The sequence below is a fragment of the Dendrobates tinctorius genome, unplaced genomic scaffold (assembly GCF_039654945.1).
Source record: "Dendrobates tinctorius isolate UK_male_01 unplaced genomic scaffold, ASM3965494v1 ptg000094l, whole genome shotgun sequence".
NCBI lineage: Eukaryota > Metazoa > Chordata > Amphibia > Anura > Dendrobatidae > Dendrobates > Dendrobates tinctorius.
The window spans coordinates 16,279,093-16,305,833 of NW_027361762.1; the positions used below are offsets into that span (position 1 = coordinate 16,279,093).

The 26,741-nt window shown below is 47.1% G+C and overlaps 1 long non-coding RNA gene across 1 annotated transcript in view; it reads left to right on the plus strand.

The window, feature by feature from the left end:
* LOC141098716 (uncharacterized) overlaps positions 1-10,944 on the plus strand; it is a 149,912-nt gene extending 138,968 nt beyond the window's left edge. Inside the window, exon 3 of the long non-coding RNA XR_012234325.1 lies at positions 9,622-10,944. This is a non-coding gene — a long non-coding RNA (uncharacterized lncRNA). The remainder of the gene's footprint in view (positions 1-9,621) is intronic.
* The last annotated feature ends 15,797 nt before the right edge of the window (positions 10,945-26,741 follow it).

Here is a 26,741-nt window from a genome sequence, read left to right on the forward strand (position 1 = left end):
TAGGAGTGTTCAAATCAAGAAAATGATAAGGGTGCCCATACTTTTGCACCTGTCAAATTTTGTTTAAATGCAGATTGCACATTTTCTGTTAGTACAATAAACCTCATTTGAATCCAGAAATATAACTGAGTCCATCAGTTATTAGATATATGAAACTGAAATACCTGTTGCAAAAACCAAAATTGTTATAAAGAAAAAAGGTTAACATTAATAGGGGTGCCCAAACTTTTACATATGACTGTATCTCTATGTACCAGTGCACTCTGCCTGTGGGGTCAGGGACTGCAATGCAGCTTCAAGACAAAATTCTCAGTGACCTCATTGGAACCAGTGACTCATATCTTTACCTTTTGTCTGTAATTAGAAGAGTTGTGGTTCAAAGTCCCAGGGAAACTCACAAAAAAAAAAAGAAAATAACATTTTTGTAATAGTTTTTTTTATTATTTTTGTAGTAGTTTTTATACGAATAAAAAATATCATACTTTTTCTTCACCTCTAGAATACAGATAAATAGAGATACAGTGTACATAGCAGTGTATATACATACAGCTCTGGCAAAAATTAAGAGACCACTTCACAGTTTTATAAAAATCAGCTTCTCTACATGTCTGACAGCCATTCCATTCCAGTGTCAGTTGAATTCCAACCAGAGTACACCTCATTCTAGTTTATGTGCTTCTGATTAGGTGATCACCTAAACCCAATGTAATTTAACGAAGGAAAATATAAAAAACCCTGCTGTGGTGTTCACAGTCCTCTTGCAATAGGACGAGATGGATGGCAAAACAGGTGCTAGGAATATCCCAAAAGTAATAGGAATGAAAAAATAACTTTTAACAATGCCAAAGGAGTTGAAAAGAAAAGTCTTGAGTGAGGGGCTCAATTCTGGCTTCACTAGCAGAGTGATACAGTGAGCATCATGTTGCCTCCATCCTTAAAATTTCTAAGACGAGAGTCCATTACAACAAGGTGAAGCAGCAGACATTGGGGACAACAATGCTACAGATCAGCAGAGGGCAAAAACGACTCTACACTGACCAGGATGACCGTCATCTTATTCGAATGTCACTCAGCAACCGCAGGATGACATCAAGTGACCTACAAAAGGAATGGCAGCTAGGGTGAAGTACACAGCAAGAACAGTTCATAACTGGCTCCTAGAGGCAAGGGCCAAATCATGTAAATGTAGAAAAAAGCCTTTCTTCAATGAGACGCAAAGGAGAGCCAGGGAGAAGTTTGCCAAAGACCATAAGGATTGGACCATAGAGGACAGAGTAAGGTAATCTTCTCTTATGAAATTTTCACCTTTGCCCAACACCTCGTCATCTAATGATTAGACGGAGACCTGGAGAGGCGTACAAGCCACAGGGTCTAGCACCCACTGTGAAATTTGGTGGAGGATCGGTGGTGATCTGGGGATGCTTCAGCAAGGCTGGTCAATCAATGTGTGGATGAAGGACCACTACATCAAATTCCTGTCATGGCCAGCCCAGTCTCCAGACCTGAACCCCATTGAAAACCTCTGGAATGCAATCAAGAGGAAGATGGATAGTCACAAGCCATCAAACAAAGAAGTAGTGCTTACATTTTTGTACCAGGAGTGGCATAAGGTCACCCAAAAGCAGTGTGAAAGACTGGTGGAAAGCATGCCAAGACGCATGAAAGCTGTGTTTAAAAATCAGGGCTATTCCACAAAATGTTGATTTCTGATCTCTTCCCGAGTTAAAACATTAGTATTTGTAACGCCAGCTGTCCGCAATACTGACTTCGTTTTCCCCGCTTCCCGGGTCCCGTGATGCGACTCGCCTGCACTTCCGGGTCCACGTCCGCGCTGGGGTTCTCACTCCTTGCACATGCGCGCCGGGCCGCTTAGGTCATGTGCTCTCCCGGCAGCTTAATGCTGTCGGGTTGCCCTGACCCGGAAGCACTCCACTGTGCAGGCAGCAGCCACCGGGTATATCAAGCTGCTTCCTGCTAGAGGAAATGCCTGATTATTGTTCGTGCCTACGTCTGTGTATTCCTTAGGTCCCGTCTTGGCACTGTTCCTTACTCAGGTCCCCTTGTACCTTGTGTCTATTTGTACACTACTACCATGTACCTCTTGTGCACTACTACCTTGTGTCTATTTGTGTGCTGCTACCTTGTACCTCCTGGTGCGCTATTTGCCTTGTGTAGTCTTACCCCGCCTTGTCCCTGTTTCTTTGCAGTGTCTGAATCCCTGGATTCCTGTCTGTGTCTGACACCTGCGCTGCCTGGCCCTCGTATCCCATTCCTCCTCCCAGCCGTGTTTCCTGTTTTCCTGTCTGCACCCTTTCAGCTCCTTGTCGCTCTCCCTGTCATATCGCAGCCCTACTATTCTCTTCCCAGTCTCCTATGAGCCACCCCTTGGTACTGGCTGTCGTGGTATTTGACCCCCTGGACCTGCCCCTGACGCTCCCTGTTTTGGGGGTGGTTTCACTAGGCAGCTCACTCAGGTGGGTTCGGGTATCACAACCCTGAGGGTCCACTCTAGGATTCGTAACAGTATAATCAGGCCATGGACCCCACTGGTTCCTCGTTCTCTGCTCAAAAGGAGTTGGCATGTCTGCAAGAGAATCAGAACCGCATCATGTCGTTTATGCAGTCCATGGAATCTCGTTTGCCCTATGTGTAGGCATCTGACTCGGTTAATGCTACCTAGCTTGCTAGTCTCCAGGAGGAACTAGCACACCAGCGTGACACACAGTCCCGCATGCTAACTTATATGGCCTCTGTTGATGGCCGTCTGTTTTATCTGCAATCTGCTGTCACGGCTTCGGCGCAGGTTCTGCCCCGCGATCCTGATTCGGTTCCTGTACCTCATCCCCTGCCCCGTCTGGGGAAGTCGCCCAGGTATAATGGCGATCCCAAACTGTGCAGAGGCTTCCTGAATCCGTGTCGTCTCCACTTTGAACTGTTACCACAGCAATATCCCAGCGATCAAGCTAAGGTGGTATTTGTGGTCTCATATTTGGAGGGAGAGGCCTTAGCTTGGGTGAATCCACTGTGGGAGCGCGATGATCCCATAGTTTCTCAGCTGCCCACGTTTCTGGAGACCTTCCGTAGAGTGTTCGATGAACCGGGTCGTCTGGCCTCTGCAACTGAATCGCTCTTCAATCTCCATCAGGGTTCTCTGTCTGTTGGCCAATATGCCATTTGCTTCAGCACCTTGTCCTCTGAGTTGGAATGGAATAATGAAGCGCTGGTCAGAGCATTCTGGCGGGGTCTGTCGAGCAGAATTAAGGATGAACTCGCGGGCCGGGATACTGCTACTTCTCTGGAGGATCTTATCTCTCTTGCCACGCGTATTGACTTGCGGTTTCAGGAACGCTCTCGCTAATCGGCTCGGGAAAGAAGGCCCAACAGCCTGTCTTCTTCCGTTCATAAGCCACCTAGTCCACGACCCACTGTATCCAGCTCTGCTACAACTTCTGAACTGATGAAGGTAGATCGTCTTAAAATGGCGGGACAGCGGCGTAGGGAGAGACTTGCACAAGGGCTTTGCTTCTGCGGAAGTGCTTCCCATTTGCTCCGTTCCTGTTCAGTGCGTCCGGAAAACTCCATCTTGGACAGGTAAGTGAGGCCTCCCTAGGTGCATGTGATTCCTCTCTACCCCTAACCCTGTCTGTCCGGTTGTTCGTGGATTCCAAACGCTACTCTGAGGTGGCTTACATGGATTCGGGCATGGCAGGGAACTTCATGTTAGGCGTCGGATTCCTGCAGCTACACAACAGGAATCCAGAGCCTCACATGCTGCTCTGCAGCAAGCCATTCCTGAGGCTAAGTCCCTCTGCCACTCCACTGAGCATGCTCACGAGACGACCTCCCATTGGAGGTTGAGAGTCACGTGCTCAGGTCCTTTTCCAGATCTGGTTGGTCCATCTCAGAAATCTGGAAGGTCCCGGCAGCGCACGGCTATAAAAGGCCCGCATGGCCGAGCGGCCATGCGCTTGTATAAACTCTTCTTGCTAGATGTGTGAATGGTGATGGATTTATGATTCTGGTGACTGACTTACAGTATTAAGGTTCCCTTCCCTCTGATATTACGCATGTGGATAGGGAACTATAGAAAGAGTCAGCACCAGTCAGTGGCAAGCCATAGGCCACTGTGCACCCCGCACCTCTACACTAGCGTCCGGTGGTGTCACGACTCTCACGGCACTATCGCATTGCGGCTGTGTCTGCCGCCACGCAGCATTCTACAGCACTTACCGGCATTAGCAGTAGCGACGCCGCATGTACAGTAGGTCTAGACGGACACTGCTCCCTTTCTTGGACCCGTGTCCTGTGACCAGATACCGTGCGTGCAATTTCACTGAGACCTGTGCGTCTAACAGGCTCAGTGTGTATGTTTGTTACAGCGCCTCTGTGAGTTAACAGAGTCCGCTCTGTGCACATTGGGTGAAGTTGAACCCGTGCGCATTATACCGCCATATAGCGCGTCTGCCATTACTCAGCAGCAGTGTTAACACCCTCTGCATGGTGGACCCCGAGCGGCGAACACACTTTATTATTTATTTAGTGCGTTCCGCCGTTCCTAACATTATACTAGCGCCAGGGTCTGGCTAGTAATGGCAGATCAACAGCAACTCTTGCAGTATATTTAGCAGCTGGAGGGCCGGTTGGCTACTCTGGAGAGTGCTATCTCAGCTGCGAAGTTTACTGAGGCTGCTGTTCAGGCAATCGCAGAGGCGGTTTCACGTGTGTCCACGTCCTCCCCTGCGCCGACAGTTTCCCGCCTCCCGTTGCCCGATAAATTTTCTGGCGACGGCGCCTCCTGTAGGGGTTTCGTGAGCCAGTGCTCTATCCAGCTTGAGTTACTCGCTGCGCAATTCCCTACGGTACGGGCTACGGTGGGGTTTATCATTTCCCTTCTGTCGGGCAGGGCGTTGGAGTGGGCCATGCCACTATGGGAGCGTGGTGACCCAGAGGTTCGGACCGCTGTTCAGTTCTTAACATCTCTCAAGCAGGTCTTCCTGGGACCACGGGTCACTCATGACACCTCTCTACAGCTACTAGCGTTAACTAAGGGATCCCTCTTGGTCAGCCAATATGCCGTCCATTTTCGGACACTGGCTTCCAAGCTGGAGTGGTCTGATAAATCCCTCATCCCTGTGCTCTAGAGAGGTTTAGCGGAGCACGTTAAGGATGCTCTATCAACCAGAGAGGTGCCCGTAAGTCTGGAGGAGCTGATTGCTATTTCCACCCGCATTGATCTCCATTTTTCGGAGCGCGGGTTGGAGCGTGCTCAATCCAGATGGAAGGTTAATTCAGCTCCCAACCTTTTTGAACCTCTGGAACCACCCGAGCCAGAGACTCCACCCCCAGAGCCCATGGAAGTGTCTCGCGCCGGCCTCGAGTTGTGTCCAGTGCAAAACTCCACTTTCGGTTACAACTGTCCACTCTCTGCTTCCCAGAATAACAGCTCCCCGCAGTGGCCAACCTCAGTGCCACTGGGCAAGACCTTTGTCCCTCCTCGCCTTCAGCAAGAGGTTCTCGCGTGGGCACACGCGTCCAGGGTGGGTGGTCACTGTGGCTACAAGCAGACCACAAAACTCTTGGCAAGGTCTTATTGGTGGCCGCACAAGGCTCGGGACACTAAAAAATTTATTTGGGCATGCACCTCTTGTGCTCGGAACAGCTCTCCTAAACAGAGGCCGGCTGGGTTACTTTATCCTTTGCTGGTGGCTGTCCAGGCAGTGGAGGTTCGCAACAGTTTGAGTCACGCTCCGCATGTCACTCTAGCCTCTAAAGGGAGAGTGAATACGTCTGCCGATACGCTGCGGCATTCCACTCCAACTTCTGTTCCTGGCGACTCTGCCGCCCCTGATGCCTTCCACGTGTCCCTTCAGAACTGCCACCCCTGATGCCTTCCACGTGTCCCATCTCAGACATGTTCAGGTGTCCCAGTTTTCCGTCTCACCTGCCGAGACATCAGACTTGCCTTCGGACAAGCAATGAAGAAGAACAGCATCTCATCCAGGTGAAGAATATATAAACATTTATTGTGCCATGACAAAATGCGACGTTTCGACCATCACATGGTCTTTATCAAGCATAGCATATAGCAAGATATGGCAGTCTTAAATAGGCCAATGTGGCCAATCAGTAACAGATATCCGCCCACATTGTTTGAAATAGCATTGAATAATACAAATAAGACATATAAATTACATTATACATACATAATAATATAGTGCACATGAGATGAGATGCTGTTCTTCTTCATTGCTTGGATTCTGCGTCCAACTGGGTCTTTGAACGTGCCTCTCTTGGATCAAGGAATTGCTGTCAGCCATTTTTTCGTTTATATTGATTGATTTGGACCCTGGCAGACCTGCACCGGATCCCCATTATGGATACTACTACACCAGAGGTGGGTGAACTGGACAATGTCATGACTTTTTCTTATACCGAAGATGATGCACTACGGATCCTTTCTGGATCCCATACAGATGTCATTTCTGAATAAACCCACTGCAGATATGCTCAAAAAAAGATTTGAGAATGAGAAAAGGAAACTCATTTCTTTTGAGCTGCATGTAACAACCCTTTGTGAATATTATAAGTTACATAGAATTCCACGTGGGTTGAGACCACATTTATGTCCGACTTTACTTGCGGACAATGTCCTTTTCTGCAGTAGGTTTGAGTCAATTACAAATAAATATGCATTCGACTTAATGCTTCTCAATATTGAGTTTCTCCGATTAGAGATGGAAGTGGTCAGAAAGTCTATCATGGACCTTGAACAGCAATTGGCATTACAGATGACGACACAGGAGGTGGAACTTTATAAGACCCAGTTGGACGAAAAACTATTGAAATATCGTGCTGATATTGAAAGGACAAAGAGGACTAAGTGGTTCCGTGATGCAGAGGACTATCGTATTGGTCGTGTTTTTTCGTGGCAAGTGGTGGCTGGTGTTCCCCCTTATTTTAGGAGGGATAGACCGAGACAAACACGTAACCGGAGGAAACCGCAAGATAAACGACAACAAAACTTTGGTTTCACTACAGCTGAGTCAGATTCCACTGATGATTCCAATTTGGGAGCCTCTTCTTCCTCTCTTTTTTTAGGGAAGGACACAGTCGACAAAGTAACGGGAAGAGAAGGAATCGGAGAGGTGGCAGGAAACACAGGAGAAAGAAAGGTTGTGTACAAACAGGGGAGGACATATATCCCCCCAATGAAAACTCGCCACATGGAGGGGAAGAGAAAGGGCCCATAGGACATGATAATTTGGTGGTAAATATTTCATCTTGTGAATTATCAGAGGTTGATTATGATGTTCTCTCGAAGGGATTGTCTTTTTGCCCTGTGAATTCCCCCAACTGGTTTGAGATTGAATGTGATTTATTTGCATTCTTTAGAAGGCTACGTTTGACATCTTATTTTTTTGATAAACAATTGGTCTCGAGTACATTATCAGAGGGTGATGGATCTATGTTTACACTTCATGGTGTGGGTTTATACACCAAGAGTAATTTTCAGCCCCCTGTTAAAAACAACTTTGTGGAGTCTTATATACAGCTTGTAGAGAGGGATATTACACTTTTGAAGAAAAATACATGTTTTACAGCTAGAGGTAATCTCAGTCCTGTTGAAAGACAGGCCTTACAGAAATTATCTGACAATACAGCTCTCACAATCAAGAGTGCAGACAAAGGTGGTGCTGTAGTTGTCATGGACACTGATAAATACAAGGCTGAGATTTTTACTCAATTAGCGGATAGTGATGTCTATATGAGATTGGCTGGTGATCCTACCTCTGGTTTTCTTGCTGAGTTGCGACTTCTGTTAGATGAGGCCCGTGTGAATGGGCTCATAGATGAGAAGTTGTCTGATTTCTTAATTGTTGATAATCCAGTAATACCAATTTTGTATACTTTGCCGAAGATCCACAAGGATCTTTTAAACCCCCCCGGATGTCCCATTGTATCCTGGAGGGGTTCACTTTTCAACAAAGTAGCTATTTTTCTGGATAAGGTCCTACGACGATTTGCAATAGCAGCACGATCCTATATTTTGGATACGAATGACTTCCTTGACAAGATTAAAAATGTTCAGGTTGATTCCAACACGGTGTTAGCCTCTTTTGATGTGGTCTCACTGTATACTTCTATTCAGCATGAGAGGGGTCTTGAGGCTGTTGATGTGGTGCTATCAGGCTCTGACGTGGCCCCGGAATGTGCACAGATGATCCTTTCCCTGTTAGGTTTCATCCTTAGGAAGAATTATTTTCTTTTTGGGGATGATTTTTTCTTGCAGGTTAGGGGTACCGCCATGGGGTCCAATGTGGCCCCCACTTATGCAAACATCTATATGGCGGTATTCGAGGATCATTTTGTGTACAAGTCCATCTACTGGGGCTTCGTCCGGGCCTGGTGGCGCTACCTCGACGATGTCTTCTGTGTTTGGGACGGCAGTGTGGAAGACCTATATAAATTTCAAATTGAGTTAAATGATGTTTATCCAGAGTTGAAATTTACTTTAACGGAATCTTTAACTCAAGTTCAATTTTTAGACACATTGGTATATAAAGAAGGTAATATGCTTAATACAGATCTTTATGTGAAGGAAACAGACAGAAATAGTCTTTTGTTATACAACAGCAACCATCCCAGGAAGATGGTGGAATCATTACCCTGGAGTCAGATGTTGAGAGTGCGGAGGATAGTTAAAGATGAGAACAAATTGGTTAGTAGACTTGATGAAATGTGTCATAGATTTACTAATAGGGGCTATCCTGTGGGAAAAGTTACACAATTCAAGGAGAGGGCCATCAATTTGACCGGTGGGGATCTTTACCGTAAAAGTGATAAAACTGCTACTAAACGGGTTCCGTTTGTATCAACCTTTTGCCCCATTAGTAATAAAATCGGTGGTATTTTGAACAAACACTGGGGTCTATTACAGAAAGGGTTACCAGAGGTCTCTGAATTCACTAATAGACCTATTTTATCTTATAGACGTGGAGCTAACTTGAAGGACAAATTGGTGAGAGCGGATGTGGGTCCTGGTAAGATTCCACGACAGTTGACATTAGGCCCTTTGAGGGGTGGCAGTTTTCCATGCCTTGGTTGTGCATGCTGTGGTAATATGATCAAGGGTGATAGATTTTATCACCCGCATACTGGTAAGAGATTTTTTATAAAGGAATATTACACTTGTACCTCTAGTTTTGTTATTTATGTGATCACTTATCCATGTGGATTGTTTTATGTGGGCGAGACAACTATGGAGGTTAAAGCCCGTATCAGTAAACACAAGAGTACAATTAGAACCCAACTTCTTGATTTACCGATACCAAAGCATTTTGTAGAATTCAGGCATTCTGTGAATCAATTGCGTTTCAGGGTGATTGATGGGGTCCCTATGTTGAGACGAGGTGGAGATAGGACGTTGTTGTTGAAAAGAAAGGAGTTGAAGTGGATTTCAACTCTAGGTTCATTGCAGCCGAAGGGCTTGAACCTTGAGTATAATTTGCAAATTTGCATTAACTAATCCATAGTAGCCTCAACAGCATCATTCTTTTGGTTTTTTGATAGCGGTCTTTTTTTGATTTTTATTTCACTTTTTTTATTTCTTTTCTTTTTTAGGTTGGTGCGTTGACATGACCGGGGGACATGGGGACTGAACAGTCCTGAAACTTTGTGGATTTTGATTGAATCGACATATATGCTTTGCTCATTCCCCGTGCCCTCTTGTCTGTACACTGTGGTGTTATAATAAAGTTTTCTCTTTTTTCTGTTGCTTTGTTTATAATTTTTCATACAGGTCCCTGATACTTGAGTATAATTTCTATAAGTATCGATATATGATTGACTGGATTTTAGATCATTGGATTATGGTAGCTGAACTCTCCCTTTGTGGACACTAGTATAAGATTCCCCTTATGAGAGTTATGTACCAAAATATATATATGTGGCTATGGACGTATTGCTATATGAGTCAATATCGGTCTCCACTTATTTTGTGGAATACTGATTGACATTATTAGAAGACGGGGATTGCTAGTCCTTTCTTGTTTAGAACTATGTTGTTGCCACTATATTTAAATTGTTATGGGTTTCTCTTATATATTGCTTCCCTCAATAGTCATTTATTAGGTACACCGAATGCCCTTTTTTGAATCGCTATAAACCAGCTTGATATAACTTCTTCATATATGTAGATGCATATGTTTAAAATTTGGCGATTGCGGTCATGTGTTCTCTCCATGTGACCGCTACACGTTGTGGTTGGTGGAGTTAGGATCATGTGATTTGTCACGTGACCGCCTGCAGTGGATTGTGGGCACCTTGAGTATATACCATTGGTAGTATGGAGCTCTGGTGCGCATGCGCGATCCCCAGTTGCGGTATCACGTGGGTGAGTAGTATCATTCCCTGTGCGACAGCGGGTGACGTCACCCGACTGTTCACAGGGTGATGACATGGAACGCCAGTGAAGGGAAGTTCAGTACTCAGGTCTGTTGATTAGTTTGATAGGCTATTGATTTTTGGCGCCTGATAATAAGTTGTAATCATTGGCTGAGGTGGTTGGTTGCTAACACCCTATGTATGAATGTTGTTTATTGGTGGGGGGTTGATAGGCAATACAGGAAGGTGAACATCCCTTGGGTTGCCGTTTATTTTATTTATTATCACTATGTGGTAATTTATTGTATAAATTTTGTTCAATGTTATATGTCTATATGTGCACTATATTATTATGTATGTATAATGTAATTTATATGTCTTATTTGTATTATTCAATGCTATTTCAAACAATGTGGGCGGATATCTGTTACTGATTGGCCACATTGGCCTATTTAAGACTGCCATATCTTGCTATATGCTATGCTTGATAAAGACCATGTGATGGTCGAAACGTCGCATTTTGTCATGGCACAATAAATGTTTATATATTCTTCACCTGGATGAGATGCTGTTCTTCTTCATTGCTTGGATTCTGCGTCCAACTGGGTCTTTGGACTTTGAACGTGCCTCTCTTGGATCAAGGAATTGCTGTCAGCCATTTTTTCGTTTATATTGCCTTCGGACAAGTCCGAGGTCTATGCCTTTGGTGGACACAAGGTCATACATGGTAAAAATTCATTTTTGGTGGATTGGAAGGCTCAGGGGGAGGGGGCCCTAGGAGGGAGGGTAATTTTAGGCATCAGATTCCTGCAGCTACACAACAGGAATCCAGCGCACGGCTATAAAAGGCCCGCATGGCTGCTCGGCCATGTGCTAGTATAGACTCTTCTTGCTAGATGTGTGAATGGTGATGGATGTATGATTCTGGTGACTGACTTAATAAGATTCCCCTCCCTCTGATATTACGTATGTGGATAGGGAACTATAGAAAGAGTCAGCACCAGTCAGTGGCAAGCCATAGGCCACTGTGCACAACGGACCTCTACACTAGCGTCCCGTGGTGTCTCTCACGGCACTATCGAATTGCAGCTGTGTCTGCCGCCTCGCAGCATTCTACAGCGCTTACCGGCTATGGCAGTAGCGACGCTGCACGTACGGTAGGTCTAGACGGACACCGCTCCCTGTCTTGGACCCGTGACCTGTGACAAGATAACGTGCGTGCAATTTCACTGAGACCTGTGAGTCTAACAGGCTCAGTGTGTATGTTTATGTTACAGCGCCTCTGTGAGTTAACAGAGTCCGCTCTGTGCACAATGGGTGAAGTTGAACCCGTGCGCATTATACTGCCATTTAGCGCATCTGCCACTACTCAGCAGCAGTGTTAACACCCTCTGCACGGTGGACCCCAAGCGGCGAACACACTTTATTATTTATTTGTTTAGTGCATTCCGCCGTTCCTAACACTTCATTAGGCTTGAGGAGGTTAAGTACCGGATTAAAACCAAGACCTTGGAGAATTCTCGGTTGATAGCTTTGGTGGATGGCAAACCCTTGCAAGAGACAGTCACTAAGGTGACCGAAGAGGTGGAGTTACAGGTGGGAGCCCTGCATCAGGAGAAGATGGCTTTCTATGTTCTGTCTGGCTTATCTCACCCGTTCCTTGTGGGTCTCCCATGGCTTAAGGGCACATGAGCCAATCCTCGACTGGCGTACAAGAGGCATACTTCGCTGGGGGCAGTTTTGCCAGGTACGATGTCTGCTGCCAGTTCGTTCGCCTGGTTCGTCGCAGCACCTTCCTGACCCCGCTGGTTTACCACCCGCTAATTGGTCATTCGTGGATGTCTTTAACAAGAAGGAGGCTAAGACTCTTCCTGCCGCATCGGCCGTATGATTGACTGATTGAGCTCCTTCCTGGCTCTGCTCCTCCTAGGGGCAGGATCTATCCTCTATCTCCAGCTGAGACTCAGGCCATGTCGGAATATGTCCAGGAGAATTTAGCCAGGGGCTTTATTCAGATGTCTTCCTCTCCCACAGGCGCAAGGTTCTTCTTTGTAAAGAAGAATGATGGCTCCCTCCGTCCCTGTATTGATTACAGAGGTCTGAACAATATTATGGTCAAGAATAAATACCCACTGCCGCTTACCCCGGAGCTCTTTGATCGCTTGAAAGGGACACGAATCTTCACCAAGCTTGATCTCCATGGGGCCTACAACTTGGTCCGTATCCGTGCCGGGGATGAGTGGAAGACTGCATTTAACATGGGGGATGGGCATTACGAATATTTGGTCATGCCCTTCGGCCTCTGCAATGCTCCCGCAGAATTTCCAGGAGTTTATCAACGACGTCTTCAGGGTTAGTCTAGGGACAGTCGACCAATGAGCGGGATCTTCAGGGATCTCTTATATTTCTGTGTGGTGGTGTACCAAGACAACATTTTCGTTTTTTCTCCGGATCTGCCTACTCATCGACAGAACGTTCGTCAAGTCCTACTACGTTTGAGGGAGAACCGTCTCTATGCAAAGTTCGAGAAGTGTATTTTCGAGCAGACATCCTTTCCATTTTTGGGGTACATTATTTCTGACTTCAGTCTAAAAATGGTTCCCGAGAAGGTGTCTGCCATACTCAACTGGCTGCGACCCCTCGGGATGAGGGCCATCCAAAGATTCCTCGGTTTAACGAACTACTACAGACAGTTCATTCCTCATTTCTCCTCATTATCCATGCATATCTCGTCTCTTAACCACAGCGGAGCTAATCCCAGTATTTGGTCAACGGAGGCTGAAAACGTATTTTTGACTCTGAAGCAAGCCTTTGCAAGAGCGCCGGTACTTCATTGTCCAGACTTCAGCAGACCATTCATTCTCGAGGTGGATGCTTCTTCCATGGGAGCCGGGGCTGTGCTTTCCCAGAAGTCTTCCTCTTTTCGATTAATCACTTGTGGTTTCTTCTCCAAAACTATTTCCTCCTCTGAACCCAATTACTCCATCGGAGACAGAGAACTACTGGCCATTAAGTTGGCATTGGAAGAATGGCGATATCTCCTAGAAGGAACAGTTCATCCTTTCATATTTTTCACTGACCACAAGAATCTGGCTTACATTCAGTCAGCCCAGAGACTTAACCCCCGGCAAGCCAGGTGGTCTCTGTTCTTCGCTCGCTTTGACTTTGAACTTCACTTCCGACCAGGAGATAAGAGCGTCAAGGCTGATGCACTGTGAAGGTGCTTTCAGTTGGCCAATGTAGAAGAGGATCCATTTCACATTATCTATCCTTCCAAGATCATCACTGTTGCTCCCCTGAATCTTGCTACCTTACCACAGGGTAAGACCTTCGTTTCGGAGGGCGACAGGGGGTGTTGATTTGGGGACATTCTTCTAAAATTGCCGGTCATGCTGGAACTAAGAAGACTCTCCCTTATCTCCCGCCACTATTGGTGGCCCTCTCTTGTCAGGACATCAAACATTTTACAGCGTCTTGTCCATCTTGCGCTAAGAATAAGGTTCCAAGACACCTACCCTCCGGAGTTCTGCATCCTATTCCTATGCCTTCGGTTCCTGGGCAGCATATAGCCATGAATTTTATCACCGACCTTCCCCGCTCCGCGGGTTGCACAGTAGTTTTGGTGGTTGTGGATCGTTTCTCCAAAATGGCCCACTTCGTCCTGATCCTGGCTTGCCTTCGGCTCTCGAGTTGGCAAGAATTTTTATCTGTCACGTCTTCTGAATACATGGAATTCCACAACATATCGTGTCTGACAGAGGAGTCCAATTCACATCCCGGTTCTGGAGAGCTCTCTGCAAATTTATGAACGTGACTCCGGACTTCTCCTCTGCCTATCATCCCCAGTCCAATGGTCTGGTGGAACAAATTAACAAAGTCTTAACTTCCTATCTCCGACATTTTTCTAATACCCATCAGGACACGATTGCGTCAGTCTCCTTTCTTGGAAGAGTTGACAGAAGACGCACTGGAGTGATTGTTATATGCAAAGGCACCGTTCATTGTCTCTGGGCAGCATCCCAACCTGCCTCTTCTGGTCTGCCCAGTCTCGGGTTTTCCGGCAGCTGACTCTTTGTACATGGAATTCTCTAAGATTTGGAAGGAGGCCAAGAGTGCGCTTGAAATGTCTTGTGATAGGATGAAGAGGCATGCCGATAAGAGGCGTTTGGACGTTCCGCCCTATCATCCCGGTGATAAAGTTTGGCTCTCATTCAAATATATCCGACTTAAAATTCTGTCCTACAAATTGGGTCCTTGCTACATAGGTCCCTTTGAGATCCTGGGATGAATCAACAACGTTGCCTACAAATTGAAGTTGCCTGCCTCACTCTGTATTCCCAACTCCTTCCATGTGTCTCTCCTTAAACCCGTGGTACTTAATCGCTTCCACTCTTCAATTGGTCCCTCTCCTCCACCTGCTAGTACCAATAACGTTTTTGAGGTGAAGGATATACTTGCCATGAAAAAAGATAGAGGGAAAACCTTCTTCTTGATTGATTGGAAGGGATATGGTCCAGAGGAGAGGTCTTAGGAACCACGGAAGAACATCCATGCACCCCGTGTCCTGAGGAGATTCCTCTCCAGCCTTAAGAGGGATGTAAGGGAGGGGGTACTGTGATGCCAGCTGTCCGCAATACTGACCTCGCTTTCCCCGCTTCCTGGGTCCTGCGCCGTGTCTCGCCTGCACTTCCGGGTCCTCATCTGTGCTGGGGTTCTCGCTTCTTGTGCATTTGCGCCAGGCAACTTAGGTCACGGTTGCGCGCTTTCCCAGCAGCTTAATGCTGTTGGGTTGCTCTGACCCGGAAGCACTCCACTGTCCAGGCAGCAACCACCGGGTATATCGGGCTGCTTCCTGCTAGCGGAAGCGCCTGATTATTGTTAGTGCCTACATCTATGCATTCCTTAGGTCCCGTCCTGCCACTGTTCCTTACTCAGGTCCCCTTGTACGTTGTGTCTATTTGTACACTACTACCCTGTACCTCTTGTGCACTACTACCTTGTGTCTATTTGTGCGCTGCTACCTTGTACCTCCTGGTGAGCTATTTACCTTGTGTAGTCTTACCCTGCCTTGTCCCTGTTTCTTTTTAGTGTTGTGATCCCTGGATTCCTGTCTGTGTCTGATCTATCTATATACTGCTATCTGCTTCTGGTTTCAGATATAAAAAATTCTCCTGTCTACATCAATGTGGGCTGTAGCTCATAGTTAGAGCTACTGCCTGCAAACCTGGTGGTCACAAGTTTTATTCTTGGGAAGACCAGAAAAGAGAATTGTTTATTTAATTAATTTAATTTAGTGTGAGCAGAGATACTGGCCCCACCCCCAATGAGGCGCTATGGAGTTGGCAAAGAGAGTTGAGAGGAAGTCGGTACAAAGCCATGACTTGCTGGGACTTGGCATTCAAATCAGGACAATACTGCTTAATCCGGGATAGTTGGGAGCTATGAAATGTATGTATAGTGTGTGTATGTATAAGGCTACTTTCACACTTGCTTTTTTTTGCAGTGCGTTTTTCCCGCAAAAAAAAGCATGGAAAAAATGCATACAAACGCATACAAATGCTGCGTTTTTTTCAAGCATTTTTATGCGCATGCATGAAAAAAACGCAGCGTTTTTATGCGTTTGTATGCGATTTTAGTGCATTTTTACCGCGTTAGCGTTTTTTTCCAACATTAGTTGGCCTCACCAAAAAAATCAAGATAGGGTTAGGATTAACACTAACCCAAACCATGACTTTACTAACCCTAACCCTAACCCTTAACCAAACCATACTAACCCTAACCCTTAACCAAACCATACTAACCCTAACCCTTAACCAAACCATACTAACCCTAACCCTTAACCAAACCCTACTAACCCTAACCCTAAACCCTAACTAACCCTAAACCCTAACCCTTAACCAAACCATACTAACCCTAACCCAAACCCTAACCCTAACCCCCCTTTACTAACCCTAACTCTAACCCAAACCCCTAATTTCCATTGTCTAACCAATGCTCAACAAAAAAACGCATGCGCAAAAAAAGCATACATGAGCATGCCAATGCGCACATATGCACACCCATAGACTTACAATGGGTGTCTTGCTGTAAAAAAAACACATTGCGCGCGCATGCGTTTTTTTGAGGCAAGTCGGACGCCCAAAAAATGCAACAGGATGCATTTTGTGCGCCCGAGCGCACACCACAAAAAACGCATGCGCGTAAAAACGCATACAAACACATGTGTATGCACACATAAGCGCATCCTATGCAAAATATAGGAAAAAAAGCGCATGCGTTTTTTAGCGCTAAAATACAGCGCAAAAAAACGCAAGTGTGAAACCAGCCTAATATGTGTAAATTTTTATATTCAGTTTGTGTGTACTATATATAATATAAATATTGGGGTGTGTGTAAACACTGTGTATAACACAATATACATGCAGCGTTGTGTGTATATATAGAGTTTGTGTATATATTAGTGTGTTTATATTGTCTATATATGTATATACAGTGTGTGTGTATTGTAGGGGTTTCACTCACTCAGGTGCAGCGGGAGGAAAACAGGAGGCATTTCCTTTAAAAGTTCATGGGGCTTTATTGCTTCATAAACCCCAGAAGCAAAACAGAAAATAAACAGCCTTTAGATCAGGCGAAACACAACACAAAATGTCCTTAGCAGGGCTTTGCTACCTCAGACCTGTGTACACACAGGCTGGGTTGTGTCCAGTTTTCAGGCTCAATCTGGAGCCAAAACACAGGAGGTCTCCTCCCTCCCAACACACAGACCATGTGCCAAATAACAGCCTCCATTAAATAGGCTGTAACCATACCCAGATGTGAGGCATGTGGGTAGCCAGACCCACTCGTCTCTCATAGATACCCGAAACCCGGACACAGGTGCAACAAACGAACTTCTTAGTGATTTCATGCACTAGAGAAAATACTCTGGGTTACATCACAGAGACAAGCCATCTCTGTGACACATACCTCCCATTGACTATGCGACCATTAGCCACACAATATACCTCGCCCTCTGCCTAAAGTCGTGGGGTTTGTCACTTTCCTTTTCCAGACAAGGGATGCTCCAGTGGGCAATTACCATGTAGCTTCCCTGCTCTATGTTCTATATGGAAGTTGAAATCTTCTAAGGCTAAAAACCAACGAGTGACCCTAGCATTTTTACCCTTTGTTTCCCTCAACCTGCTGAGTGGGGCATAATCTGATACCAAGGTAAATTTACATCCTACCAGATAGTACCATAGTGTGTTCACCGCCCGCTTTATGGCCAAATACTCTTTCTCTACAACCAACTAATTCTTCTCACATGAGGATAGCTTTCTATTCAGGTAGAGAACAGGGTGCTCTTCCCTGTGTATCTGCTGGGAAAGGACAGCTCCTATCCCGACATCTGAGGCATCTTTCTGGAGAATAAACACTTTGTTAACGTCAGGGGCCACCAGAACTGGTTGCTTACAAAGAGCCCCTTTCATTTCTTTAACCTCTTAGCCCCCGAGTGTGGTTTGCACGTTAATGACAGGGCCAATTTTTATAATTCTGACCACTGTCATTTTATGAGGTAATAACTCTGGAACGCTTCAATGGATCCTGCTGATTCTGAGGTTATTTTTTCGTGACATATTGTACTTCATGTTAGTTGTAAAATTTCTTTGATATGACTTGCGTTTATTTGTGAAAAAAGTGGAAATTTGGCAAAAATTTAGAAAATTTTGCAATTTTTCTACTTTGAATTTCATGCCCTTAAATCACAGAGATATGTCACACAAAATGCTTAATAAATAAAATTTCCCACAAGTGTACTTTACATCAGCACAATTTTTGAAAAAACAAAAAAAATTTGTTAGGAAGTTATAAGGGTTAAAAATTAAACAGCGATTTTCATTTTTACAACACCATTTTTTTTTTTTAGGGACCACATCACATTTGATGTCACTTTGAGGGGTGTATATGATAGAAAATACCCAAAAGTGACACCATTCTAAAAACTGCACCCCTCAATGTGCTCAAAACCACATTCAAGACGTTTATTAACTATTCAGGTGCTTCACAAGAATTTTTGGAATGTTTAAAAAAAATTAACTTAACTTTTTTCACCAAAAAATGTATTTCAGATCCAAATTTTTTTCTTTTACCTAGGGTTACAGGAGAAATTGGACCCCATATGTGGAGGTAAACCAATGTTTAGACAAATGGCAGAGTTCGGAAGGGAAGGAGCGCCTTTTGACTTTTCAATGCAAAATTAGCTGGAATTGAGATCTGATGCCATGTCGCGGTCGGAGAGCCCCTGATGTGCCTAAACAGTGGAAACCCCCTACAAGTGACACCATTTTGGAAACTAGACCCCCCAAGGAACTTATATAGATGTGTGGTGAGCACTTTGAACCCCCAAGTGCTTCACAGAAGTTTATAATGTAGGGCCGTAAAAATAAAAAATCCACAAAAATAACTTTGGCCTATTTTTTTTTTTACCAAGGGTAACAGGAGAAATTGGACCCCAAAAGTTGTTGTGGAATTTCTCCTGAGTACATTGATATCCCATATGTAGGGAAATACTACTTTTGAGACAGTGCAAAGCTCAGAAGGGAAGAGGCGCCATATTGGAGTTTAGATTTTGCTGGAATGGTTTGAGGATGTCATGTCACATTGGCAGAGCCCCTGAGGTGCCAGTGTAACAGGGTCTACCAAGCTGGGGTACCTCTTTCAGTACCACCCCGTGTTTTCGGAGGTCCGCTCTGCGTTGGCTGGAGTCTGAATGAATGACGCTGGCTGGAATTCCTTGGTTACATGGGCGCATATAAAAGATCACTGCTTCTCCATGTAATTGTGACAACACTTTACTCACAGGACACAGAATATATCACACAGATACAGAGGGCCGGCCAATAGAAAAGCGGCAGGCCAGACATACATTACAAAAGCCGCAGGTGGCCGGAGCCTGCCGATGTTTACTGTGGGAATTACAAAGGTGGGCGGAGGGCGGACAAAAGGAGAATATCGTGTCCCCTCTGCCCAGGGGCGCAGCCTGTGAACTGATGCATTAGGGACATGCATCTCACATGGAACCTATTATACATACATATAACTGCACAACATATTCTGGGTGCTGAGTGGTTCTGTAACACGTAACAGCCAGAACAGAAACCCCCATATGTGAAATTATTTTACAAACTACACTCACCAATTAATTCATCTATTGGTGCAGTGATCATATTAACACGACATGTTCCTCACAAAATATTATACCACTGAGCAGTGAAGAAAGAATAAATTACATTTTTACCACTAAAATGTTGTTTAGCCCCAAGTTTTTAATTTTTCTAAGGGCATATAGGAAATTTTTTTTACAACAAACAGAGGTCCATTTTTTCCTGAGAGTGCCAATACCCTACATGTAATTGGGAAATATTTTTCAGGCACAGTGCAAAGCTCAGAAGGCAAGGAGCGCCATACTATAGTGCAAATTTTACTGTTGTGGTTTGAAGGTGCCATGACCCACTGGGAGAGCCCATGAAGTGCCCGAACGTCAGAACCCCCCCATAAGTGACCCCATTTTACTACCTACACCTCTCAATGTATTCATCTAGGGGTGCAGTGATCATATTGACACCATGGGTGTGTCACAGAATTTTATACCATTGGGCAGTGAAGACAAAATAACTACATTTCAACCACCAAAATTTTGTTTTAGCCAAATATTTTACATTTTCACACAAGAAGTGAATAAAAATTGCACCAAAATTGGTCCCACAATTTCTGCTGAACGTGGCAATACCCCATATGTGGCTGTACAGTACTGATTAGTCATGCGGAGAGACTCGGGAGGAACGGAGGGCTATTTGCCTATTCAAGAAAATGTGTCTGTGCACATGTCAGTGTGTTTCCATGGACCGTGTGTCTGTGGGCAAAACATGCTGACATGTCCGTTTTTTAATGTCAGCATGGGCCACAAAACGTCCAGCATGCATGCATATGCATAACACACATGGATGTCATCCGTGTCTGCCGGCGATCGGCGCAAGCAGGAGAGAATGATGAGAGCCGTGTCCAGCCCTGGGGAACAGTGCTTACTGCAACGTTTCTTCCCTGGCGTCCATCCGTGTGGTACTGATGCGGAACACACGCTTGTGTGCCGCAAGTATTACACACACGGACACTGACATCTCCGTTAGCGGAAATATTAGGTCGTGTGAAAGAGGCATTATAGTAGGTAATTACTGTATGTTTGGCTGCTGTCACACGATAAGACACTTTTTATTGCAAAAAACAGTTTTTGCATCACCATATTTGAGAGCCATAATTCTTCCATATTTTGGCTCACAGAGTCATGTGAGGTCTTGTTTTTTGCGGGACGAGTTGACATTTTTAGCAGTACCATTTTCGGGCACATGACATTTTTTGAATGCTTTCTGTTCCGATTTTTAGGAGGCAGATTGAACAAAACCAGCAATTCATGAATTTCTTTTGAGGGGGGGCGTTTATACCATTTCGCATGTGGTAAAATTGATAAAGTACTTTTATTCTTCAGGTCAGTACGATTACAGCGATACCTCATTTGTATCTTTTTTGTGTTTTGGGGCTTTTATACAATAAAAACTATTTTATAGAAAAAACATGGATTTTTGTGGTAAACTCACCGTAAAATCCTTTTCTCCGAGACGCTCATTGGAGGACACAGGTACTGTGGTGTATGCTACTGCCGCCTGGAGGCTGACACTAAGTGACAAAAAAAGGTTAGCTCCTCCGCAGTGTACATCCTCGCCTCAGTTGCAGGCGAAACCAGTTTGATGCAAAAGCAGTAAGAGATCATAACAGACATATTAACCTTAATGCAGGTGACAACATGTCTAGAAAAAAACCCACCTAGTATTGTAAATACATATTAATGAACAAAGTAAATAAAGAGCCAACTTGGCTATCAGGGTGGGTGCTGTGTCCCCCAATGAGCGTCTCGGAGAAAAGGATTTTACGGTGAGTTTATCACAAAAATCCATGTTTCTCCTTCGCCTCATTGGGGGACTCAGGTACTGTGGGACGTCCTAAAGCAGTCCCTGGGTGGGCAGATGACTCACCGATCCAAGCTACATGCACCTCCTGTCTAAAGGTACACCACTGCTGCTTGGAGAATCCTTCTACCCAGACTCGCATCTGCCAAAGTCTGAGTATGGATATTATAGTGCTTTGCAAATGTGTGCAAGCTGGACCAGGTTGCAGCATTGCAAACCTGTTCCGCCGATGCCTGGTGCCGAAGAGCCCAAGAGGCGCCCACTGCGCGAGTAGAGTGCGCTCTGATCCCTGCTGGAACTGGTTTGCCTCTGATGCGGTAAGACTCCTGAATAGTCAAGCGAATCCACCTGGCTATGGTCGATTTTGAGGCAGCGAGTCCCTTCCTGCTCCCCTCGGGAAGCACGAACAGTGTGTCCGTCTGACGAGAAGGTGCCGTCCGTGACACGTACCTCCTGAGAGCTCTCACCAGGTCCAACGTATGTAGGGCCTTTTCCACATTGTGTACCGGTGCTGGACAAAACGAGGGCAAGACAATATCCTCATTAATGTGAAACGAGGAAACGACCTTTGGCAGAAAGGGAGGGGCTGGTCTGAGAACCACCTTATCTGTGTGGAAGACCAGAAACGGAGCTCGGCAGGATAGAGCTGCCAGCTCTGAGACCCGCCTGATTGACATTATTGCCACAAGAAATACTACCTTCCAGGAAAGGTAGGCTAAAGAGACCTCCTGTAACGGTTCAAATAGAGCTTCCTGTAGAACACTTAGGACCAGGTTAAGGTCCCAAGCGTCCAGAGGCACCTTATAAGCAGGTACCAAGTGGGAGACTCCCTGAATGAAAGTCTTTACCTGCAGATTGGTAGCAATCCTGCCCTGGAACAGAACGGATAAGGCCGATATTTGTCTCCTGAGCGAACTTAGGGCCAAGCCTGAATCTAGGCCAGACTGGAGAAAAGCCAAGATGTTGGGAATAGAAAATCTCAGTGGAGAACAACCATGGTTACGACATCATGTGAAGAAGACATTCCAGGTGGGGTGATAAATACGTGCTGAGGCCGGCTTTCGGGCGCTAACCATTGTAGCAACCACATTGCGGCCGAAGCCAGCCTGGGTTAGAATCCAAGATTCAACAGCCAAGCCGTCAAACACAGGGCCCCTGAGTTTGGATGGTAGATCGTGCCCTGGGACAGTAGGTCTGGGCGCTCTGGCAGGCGCCAAGGAACGTCGGTGAGTAGCTGTACCAGGTCTGCGTACCATGCTCGACGAGGCCAATCTGGGGACAACAGAATCACTGGAACCCCTTCTGCCTTGATCTTCTTGATGACTCTCGGTAGTGGCAGCGGGGGAAATAGGTATGGGAGGCGAAACTGGTTTCATGGCAGAACGAACGCATCCACGGCAATTGCCTGCGGGTCCCGGGATCGAGCGACAAACGCTGGCACCTTGGCGTTCACTCTGGAGGCCATCAGGTCAACATCCGGCATCCCGCATCGTTGGCAAATCTGCCTGAAAATCTCGGGATGCAGTGACCATTCCCCGGATGCGAGACCCTGCCGGCTGTGGAAGTCTGCCGCCCAGTTCTCTATGACCGGGAGGTGGACTGCCGATATCACCGAGTGGTTTCTCTTGGCCCAATGAAGCACATGCCCCACCTCGCGCATGGCTGCCCTGCTGCGGGTGCCCCCCCTGATGATTTATGTAAGCCACAGCCGTGGCATTGTCTGACTGAATCGGAACGGGCTGGCCTGCTAGAAGATGATGAAACTGTCGCAGAGCTAGCCGGATTGCCCGTATTTCCAACAAGTTGTTTGGGAGGCGTGCCTCCTGCAGCGACCACCGTCCCTGGGTCGTGTGGTGGCGAAACACCACTCCCCAGCCAAGGAGGCAGGCGTCGGTCGTGACCACCAGCCACTGGTCTGGGGGAAAGGGCTTGCCCTGGAGAAGTGAGGCACTGGCTGTTCACCACCCAAGTGCCTGTCTGACCCGCGTGGACAACCAGCATCGGTGATCGAGAGAGAGTGGGTTTTTGTCCCAGGCTGATAAGAGGGCGTGCTGCAGGGGACGAAGATGGAGTTGGGCAAACGGAATTGCCTCCATTGCTGCCACCATCCTTCCTAGGATCCTCATGCAGAAACGGATGGTATGAGGGACCGGTTGGCGCAGTTTCCAGACTCCCTGCCGGAGAGCTAAGGCCTTGTCCTGAGGGAGAATTACCAACCCTCGGGAAGTGTCGAAGATCATTCCTAAGAAGGAAATCCTCTGAGCTGGAACAGGGGATGACTTTTTCAAATTGACCAACCATCCTAGGCGGGAAAAAGTATCTAGCGTGATGCTGACACTCTCCTCGCATGCCTGAAATGAGGGGCCCTTGACCAAGAGGTCATCTAAATAAGGAAAGACAACTATGCCCCGGAAGTGCAGGGTGGCCATGACGACCGCCATGACTTTTGTGAATACCCTGGGAGCGGTGGCCAACCCGAAGGGCAGTGCTGCAAACTGAAAATGTAGGCTGTTGATGGCGAAGCGCAGAAACCTTTGGTGCGGGGGAAAAATGGGGACGTGTAAGTAGGCGTCTTGGATGTCGATAGAGGCCAAGTATTCTCCCCGCCCCATGGCAGATATGACTGAACGGAGAGACTCCATCCAGAAATGTCTGTTCCTGACTAACCTGTTCAGGAGCTTTAGGTCCAGAATGGGCCTGACAGCCCCATCCTTTTTGGGCACCGTGAATAGGTTGGAGTAGAACCCCTGATATTTTTCATTCTCCGGTAAGGGGACAATGACTCCATTGTGCTGGAGTAATTTTATGGCCTTGAGTAAAGCCCTTCCTCGGGCAATTACTTTGGGAGGACGGGAAAGAAAAATCCATCTTGGAGGGTATCTGATGAATTCTATCTTGTACCCCGAGGACACCAGCTCTCTTACCCATGTATCGTGTGTGACAGAGAGCCAGGCGTGGCGAAACCAAAGCAGGCGGCCGCCTACCTTGCTGTAGTCGCCTTGAAATTGTCTCAAATCATTTGGCTGAAGATCTCTGGGACCTAGGTCCTCTTGATCGGGTCTGGTGGGTACGCATTCTCCCCAATGGGTTGGTTCTATATGAGATCTGCCCATCCCTGTCCTGGCTGGGACGACCTGAAGTGGCGGGATTGGTCGCTGCAGCCCACCCGGGGTTGCGAAAGGACCGAATCCGTGTCTGAAGTTGGTGACGAAACGGCTGTTTGACCCATTGCTGAGGGAGGAAACTGCTCTTTCCACCCGTGGAATCAGAGATGAGCTGATCCAACTTCTCCCCGAACAGACGACCGCTCTGGTAAGGCAAGGAAGTCAGGGATTTCTTGGAAGTTGTGTCTGCCCGCCATGTCCTCAACCATAAAGCCCTTCTAATGGAGATCGCATTTGCCGCAGCGAGAGCCACGCAGTTGGCCGCATCCAAAGATGCATTAATTAGGTAGTCCCCGGCCAAAGTGATTTGATTTGCGATCTCTGATACCTCTGCTGGTAGGTCCATACCCTGCAGAGCTCTGTTCAATGATTCTAACCAAGCCATCATGGCCTTTGCTACCCAAGTTGCTGCAAATGAGGGGGAGAGTGCTGAACCTGATGCCTCAAACACTGAGTGAGCCAGGCTCTCTATGAGACGGTTGGTGGGATTCTTGATAGAGGTATGGATAACAGGGTTTTAGAGGCCAAGCGTGACACGGGTGGATCTACCGTTGGGGACTGTTCCCATTTCTTACGGAGTTCAGGGGCGAATGGGTACCTCACCTCTAGCGCCTTTTGCCCTGAGACACGCTTGTCGGGCTGCTCCCTATGTTGTTGCTCTATGCCCTCAAACTCTGGGTGAGCTAAATACTCTATGCGGCCACTTTGCTCGCTTAAATGAGACCTTGTGACCTGTGGCCAAGGTGGAATCATCTTCAATCCCAAGTGTCTGGATGACGGCCTCAATGAGACTGTCAACTCTTTCCTGGTACTCCGGAGTACCCGAACCAAGCAGCTCTTCCAAGTCATAATCTGAGCTCCCGTTAACAACCCTTGGTGAAGGTGAGCGAGAGGCCGAGCTTATGGATGCCGAAGCACCACATGGACCGGGAGACGCTGTGTGGGTTCGTTTCCCCCACGTCTGCCTAGAGTGAGAGCGGCCCCTGCAGGCTGGAGGCTCCTGTGAGGTCGATGACCCCTTTAACCCAGGCAAGCCGCTATCCCTGCCGCTATCTGGGGCTCGAAGGGACTCGATTGCTCTCGTAAGCGATGCCATGGACTGTGACAGAGAGAGAGCCCATTCCGGGGGGGCTCGGTACACTGGGCTCGGTCGCATGGGAGGGCTCCTGGGCACGTTCGGAATCTCAATCTTCACAAATCTGTTTAGTTTGCGCATGTGTGAAGGCGGACTTACAGGAGATGCACGCAACGTACAGGAACGTGTGTGCCTTAGCGCTTCTGGACATGATGGCTGCTAAGTGATATGCCAAGGGCAAAAAACTGCTTAGCCTCTGGAAACAGAGGGTGGCCTTCCTCCAGGGGTAGCACTTACCCCAGTCCTGTGTCCCCCGTCCTGGCTCCTGTTAGGTGTCCAGCCTGTCGACCAGCTGCTCCTTTTTTTAAAAAAGTGGTCCTTCGGACGAAGAGGTGGCCGCCGGGACGTCATGGGGCGGAACTTCCCAGCTCCGGCAGAAGCCGGGAACTAAATTTTTGATGTCCGCCCGAGGCCCTGGGGGCGGGTCTGCCGGAAGTGGCCGCGTCACGGGGGTGGGACTTCTGCCCGCAGCCTAGCTCCGGCAGAAGCCAGGGACTAAATTTACGGCGTGCGCCCGAACCGGGTACGGGACCGCTGGAAGCAGGGCCTGGGCCGAAAAACCATGCACCGCTGGCTGCCTGCTATGTGGCGCAACCCACGGAAGCCCGGGGTTCTGAAAACGGTGCCACCAGGAGTGCCGACCCTGGGGGTCTACAGGAGCCCTTCCATCCCACCTCCTTCCACGCCTCACCCCTAGACGTCCATCTTGATCCTCAGGTTAGGGGGGAAGGAGGGGCTGCAAAAAAACTTAAGGACGGTGCAGGCATCCTAACTCCATCTTCCCTATAGGGGATGAGGAGAGGGACTGTCCGCCTCCTTCCATCACCGCTGTCTGGCATTGGTGATGCAGTGGGGGGCCACATGGACTGTTCGTAGGCCTCTGTACAGCCTAGGGTTTCACTACCTTAGGATGGTCAGGGCCCAGTCCGGCATCATGTCCCACGTAGCGGGAAAGGATACGTGGAGGCGACACTCGCACGTGCTCGCCCGTTGTTGGTTTGGGGAAATCGGACCCTTTCAATAGGGTCCGTTGCCGCTGTCTTATCTTCATGAAAA